At 37.7% G+C, this 6,626-nt stretch overlaps 1 protein-coding gene across 1 annotated transcript in view; it reads right to left on the reverse strand.

The window, feature by feature from the left end:
* LOC132149029 (epidermal growth factor receptor kinase substrate 8-like protein 1) overlaps positions 1-4,927 on the reverse strand; it is a 12,113-nt gene extending 7,186 nt beyond the window's left edge. The window contains exons 1-2 of the mRNA XM_059557922.1: positions 4,904-4,927; positions 4,553-4,600 (exon numbers count right to left, since the gene is read on the reverse strand). The gene's annotated coding sequence lies outside the window, so the exon portion shown is untranslated. The remainder of the gene's footprint in view (positions 1-4,552; positions 4,601-4,903) is intronic.
* Between the last annotated feature and the right edge of the window lie 1,699 nt (positions 4,928-6,626).

The following is a 6,626-nucleotide window of genomic DNA, read 5'->3' on the forward strand; positions in this document are numbered from 1 at the left end:
CATTACTTTATGTAAGACTAAACATTTAGTTAAACAGCATTATGCTACCAGAACCCAATTATCAAAGAGGATTATTGTGTAGTGGACTATTGGGGAGAATACATTAGAAATTGAAGACAGAATTTCAGAACTGAGCTGGCAGGCAGACAAAAAAAGTGAGAAGACTATGCCAAGGGGCCAGAGAGAATCTCTTTAAATTGATTAATTAACTAAGCTTTGGGACTTGGGCTACAACAACTCGAAATAATTAAGACACGCCTGTTCAGATTTTTTTTGTTGTTGAGAGTTTCACTCAAATGGAGTTAATTGGATAAAAGATGTTCAGAAGCAGGGGCATGCCCCAAATGATCACTTGACTTCCCTAAACCTCAATATATCAGGCCACCTCATACCGTACTGCATGGGCGAGGCTAGCCCCTTTTTAGGAGTGCTGAAGCACCCCTAAAAAGGAGCTCAGCACCCCTAAAACTTGGAGTGAGAAATGTTGTTATTCTAAAAGTTTTGTTCGTCTTTTACACGGTCAAATAATGTCCAAAACATACTCCGTAGTTTGTGGGTGTTAATGAGGAAAATGAAAACATCCCCGCATAGCAAATGGTGTCATCCTCTTCTCTTCTTCTACTTCTCCTCTGTACCTGCACCGCTCAGCACGACCGTCATCCAGCGCGAAACACACACAGAGTGAGAACCCGTGATGTAGTGTTGTGATCGGTTGTGATGCAACTAAGTTCCGAAACCATATCGGTGAATACTGGAGTCAGTATCCTGAATCACCATGGTGGTTCTATACATCTATAATCTATGGTACATCTATAATAAGTGTTTATTTTCGGACTATTTTAGTCCGGCGGGTCCCCGCCGCTGTGGAGTAGCACAGGACCTGGGTGACTCGTCCATAGTCATAAACGGAGAGAAGTAACGCCGGTTACAATGTTCTTCCGCAAGACGCATGCAGTTCTGTTTATTAACTGCTAGAGCGTGAAACAAAAACAGAAGCGCGACAAATAAACTGCGTACCTGTGTAGTGCGTACGTGTGTTAATTTAATACTCGGGAGTCATGTAAACATGACGTCACGTGCGTCTTTTCTCGTCAGTCGTCATGGAAACATGAAGCCCTGGCGTTTTGAGTGAAAACAAACGACGTATCACTGAAAACACTCACTGTGGCTTTTTAAAAGAATTGTTATTAATTCCTAGATTTATATCTGTTATTTTTCAGTTTTGGCTGACTATCAAACTAGACAATAAAAGAAAGTTTCATGTTTTTCTTTTGCTGTATTTATTCATTCATCACACACAGGATTTAACCTGAACCAGGCGTAACTCCTGAACTCCTAGCATTACTCTCTCTCTCTCTCTCTCTCTCTCTCTCTCTCTCTCTCTCTCTGTGTGTGTGTGTGTGTGTCTGTGGCCTGGCAGTGAGCAATGGACATACTACAATTCTTTAAAAGAAAAAAGACAGATTCAGGTGAGAGAGTAGGGACAGTCCATAATGACCTCTGTCTTGTTTTTTTTTTCTGCTGAAAAGAGTTAAGTTAAAGTAACAGATAATGCAAACCCGCTGCTGTTGTATCAAATTACTTATCAAGTCAATGGTCCCCTGCTTTTATTTTTTATTTATTTATTTCAAACTCACAAGCTTCTCTTGTGAAAGGAATTTGTCATTTAAAAAAGTTTCTAAGCCCAATAATAATAATAATAATAAAGACATTTAAAATGACTCTTGATATGAAGCTTGTTTTTTATTATTATTTATTGATGACATATTGGTTTATGAAAGTTCAGACAGGCGTGCATCCAGATATGTTAGAGATGGCCATTTGTAAATAATTTACAGAAGATGAATTACATTTTGTTGTCGTACCTGTTACTTTGTTCAATGACAATAAAGTTGAATCTAATGTAACCAATCTGATGACTGTTGATACAAAAGGAGGCACATGGAGTTAACGGTCAGGAAAACCAGCTGAGTGAAGAAGGTTTTGTGTTTGTTACAGGGGGCTGTCTGTGTGAACTCTCACAATTAAGCTGTTGTTTTGAAAAGGTCTCAAAAAAAGAAACATTTTTGGAGTTAGTTGAATCAATGTTAAAATTATAAAGTTATTTTTTAATAGATATATTTTTTGTTTTCGTGTGAAAAGAGGGTGGGTGGAGGCATTGGGGCTCATTGGGTGCTCAGCACCCCTAAAGCTCTGACCCTAGAATCGCCCCTGCCGTACTGTTTGTTTCTTTCTCTCGAACCCACTCTTCCCTTCCTTGCCCATCCATTTAGCCAACCTTATCCCACATTCTCTTTCTTTCAGGTTGTATCGGGGGGTCCTAAATATATGATAGAGATGGTACCCCCACCATGAGTCTCTCAACATTTACGGATGGATTTGAAAGTCTGAGACCACTTGTTAAAAATATTTATTTTTATGTGTAATTGTGTATTTTTCTGTTTTACATAAATAAATAAATGCCAGCCTTCAGCATATCAGCAGCCCTATATGCAGTGTGCATAGAAAAGAATCACCCCACTTTAAAATAAACACATTTTATTGCTTTGAATCCTGAAATGAAGACAGTTTTTGTTTTATCCAGCTGTAGTGCAACGTATAACATCCAAGTGAAAGATATAACACCAGATTTGATGGTGAGCGTTTGTGGACTGCAGTCTTGAAGTCGTTGCACAGATTTTCAGTGGGGTTTAAGTCTGAACTCTGACTGGGCCATGCAAGGACATTTACCTTATTCTCCTTCAACCTCTGTGTGCTCAGTTCTGCTGTGTGCTTTGGGTCATTGTCATGTTGGAAGATAAACCTTCTTCTCATTGACAATTTTCTGGCAATGGGCATCAGATTTTCCTAAAGAATTTGACAGTATTTTTCCCCATCTATTTTTTTCTTCAATCCTGACAAGAGCTCCAGTCCCTGCTTCCGAGAAACCCCCAGAACAGGATCCTACCACCTCCATGCTTTACTGGAGGAACGCTGTTATCTGGGAACTGTGAGCTGTATTAGATTTCTGCCAGACATTTCATTTGGTGTTGAGTACAAATAATTAAATTTTAGTCTCATCTGCCTCAGAATCTTCAAGGTGCATTTTAGCAAAGCTCAGTCTTGACTGCATGAGTACTTTTTTGAGGAGGTATTCTTACAACCCTCCCATACAAGCCACATTTGTGCAGAATCTGTGATATTGTTGTCATATGCACACAATCACCACTCTTTGTCATAAATTCCTGCAGCTGCTTTAGAGTTGCTGTAGGTCTTTTGGTCGCCTCTCTGAACAGATCCCTCTTGGCTCTTTCATCCAGTTTGGAGTGACGTCCTGATCCAGGGAGGGCCTGTGTTGTACCAAATACCTTCCACTTCTTAATAATAGACTTCACTGTGCTTCTAGGCATTGATAAAGCCTTTGAGATTTTTTGTATACATTTCATGACTTTTGCCTGTCCACAACTTTAACCCAGAGATATTTTGACAGTGCTTTTCCACCCATAGTTGACTGTTTGCTTCAGTTGCACTACCAAAGGACTGAAATGCTCCAGGAAAGCTCTTTTTCCAATTTAGTGATTCTGTTTTTTTCTTTCTGATATGTTGGTGTTATCTTTCTCTTTGATGTTGTAAGTTGTAAAGTAAATTCAACTGGATAAAACAAAAACTGTATCTATCTTCATTTCAGGCTGCAAAGCAACAAAATGTGATTATTTTAAAGGGGGGGATTATTTTCTTTATCACTGTACGTAGGACAGGCAGTTAGGAAGATGTATGGATAGTTGGTAATAAATAAAATAAATGATATAGGCAATAGACTGCAATGACAAGTTTGTGTAAAAATTTGTGATCATTTTCTCCAGCATTATTTGAGATGATTCATAGACATCTTGTGCTTCAGTGGAGGCAGAAGTATCTGACTGTCTATATACTATACAATAAGACATGATCGATGTCACAAATGTACTTAAGTGACCTAGAAATAGAGCAGAATCTAAACAATTTGATCTTCATTTTATGTCATAATACTTCTTAATTTAATGTTTAAAATGTTTCAAAATCCTAATCTTTTTTATTCCAAGGTTTAGATTAGATTTTGAATACCTGGTTTTTAGATTTTTGGACACCCACTATATTCCTGAAAATTGCAAGTATAAATCTCCAAGAACCATATTAAAAACTCATAATCACCATGTCAAAATCACTGCTTTGGCTAAACACTCTTGTGTTGTTTAGGAGGAGTGCCCAGGATTTTTAACACAGCTGCTATTATTAGCAGAGATCTATTCAATGACTTGCTTGAATTCACACTGTCATGTCATTGTATCACCAAATAATAGGTACGAGACACAAAATATAGCTCTTGGAATAGAGATTACAACGCAATGAACATTGCTATAGATTAAGTAATACTTTTCAATCCTTCAAGCGAAAGAATCTGTGTGCATCATAACTATGTGACTATAAAAACATAATACACCTTTTGCCAAAATTGCTAGTACTGTATTAATATAAAGTGTCAGTTTCCATGACATTATTATAAAGATTTAATTGGCTGGTTTAAAAGTCTTACCGTGTCTTGGATGTGTGCACCTCCTTCTGTCACATCTTCTGTATACACCTAATAGAGAAATGCAAGAACAAGAAAAACAAGTTGATCTGTTTAATAAGAAAACCTGGACTTCCTCTCTCTCTCTTGAGTTTCAGGATATGAAGAGCATTGAAACCTGTGTTAATACATTCTGATGAATGCATTCCTCTCACATACCTCTGAGAGACAATAAACTTCACCAGGCTAAGATTTTTATAAGAAACCTTGAGGGGTCCAAAATAGATCTTAGAATCTATTCAAATAAATGTGTAAAACACCACATAAACATATGTATTCACACATAAAGACAAGTGGAAAAAATGTAATACTCACACAGCCACAAAGTCTTCGGCAAAGAACTGCATCAGTTGCTGCTTCAGTTCAGTGTGTTCAGGCTAAGCTTGTTTGTCTAGATCTGTCATTCTTCTCATACCCTCCCTCCCACTTTCTTTCTTTTATTTCTCTTCCACTGTTCCTCTGTCATTCACAGGTGTGAAGAAATGCTGTTACCTCAGTGTTTAATCTATTTGAAATACTTTCATGAATCTGGGTCAATTTATGTGATGTGTGCTGTCAAAATAAGGACAACTTATTTTTCACAACTTTTATCTTTCTCAAGTAAACACACACTCCTACACTTACAAAACCTCTCACTTGCAGAGATTGTGTCATTTTGATATGAATTCTTGCCTTGGATGCCTTGCCAGGTAAAGCACATGCTGGTTATCCTACCAGGAACTGTGAATCAATTTTCACATGACAATTTTTGTACCTGCATTTCCTCTTTCCTCTCATTCACAGTGCTACATTGTACCTTAAGATAATTAATATGCATTTTGAATCTTTAAGGGGAATGATTAATTAAACACTCTGGAGTCTCTAAGATTTTAAAATAAAATTTTAATAGAAGTAAAAAATGGGAAAAGACTCGTTCGTGATTGAACAACTTCTGTGTAATTAGTGAATAGGTTGAGTAAATGATTCAAGGATTCACTCAAAAAGACTCGTTTATCTCCACCTACCGCAGAAACGTGTGAAATGTATTGACACCAACCAGGATGTGATGTCACACTCTATGACTTTTGCTTTATCAAGTAATAGAAAATATTTACATACATTTAGACATTTAGGAAACAGAGGCGTCATGCCCATTCAAAGTGAGGGGGCATGAGGGGGCACGAGTCTTTTCCCATTTTTTACTTCTATTAAAATTTGCGCGTAAACGAACTTAGAGACTCCAGAGTGTTTAATTAATCATTCACTTTAAAGATTCAAAATTCAGATTAATTCTCTTAAGGTACAGTGTAGCACTGTGAATCTATCCTGATATATTTAGCATGTTTGGAATTGTTTTGAATAAAAAGGAAAAATAAATAAATAAAACATAAGCCTATATCAGTTATACAGTGCTATCGTAGCTGCTGTGTCACATGACAACCATGCCTTATACCCCCCACCCCCATGTGCCTCGTCAAAAATCATGAATGCATGACGCCCCTGTAGGAAATACAGTCTTCAGTCTTCACCGTTTTTTTCTTTACAACTGCCTCATATGAATTAGCAAGCAAGGATTCCCTGAACTTTTGTTAAAAATAAAAACGTACAAAAAACAACATAATGACATTGCATACAACTTAACCAAACCATGTTTCTTTGCATGAGCTTGCGTTTCCGGTCTCCCGATGTCACACGAGACTGAACGCAAGTCAGGGAAGTGCAGAGCAGTGCCTGAAGAAATCACGTCACTAATTATTATGGGACCGGATAATCATAGGCTGAGATGAAATTATGAAAGACTGACAGTGCTGGAGTTTAAAACTGAGTTGAATCTTTTGAATCTCACTGATTCGTTCAGTTTTAAACTCCAGCACTGTCAGTCTTTCATAATTTCATCTCAGCCTATGATTATCCGGTCCCATAATAATTAGTGACGTGACATACAGCCAAGTATGGTGACCCATACTCGGAATTCGTGCTATGCTTTTAACCCATCCAAAGTGCACACACAGAGCAGTGATAACACACACACTGTGAACACACACCCAGAGCAGTGGGC

Source organism: Carassius carassius, chromosome 9, assembly GCF_963082965.1.
Source record: "Carassius carassius chromosome 9, fCarCar2.1, whole genome shotgun sequence".
Lineage (NCBI taxonomy): Eukaryota > Metazoa > Chordata > Actinopteri > Cypriniformes > Cyprinidae > Carassius > Carassius carassius.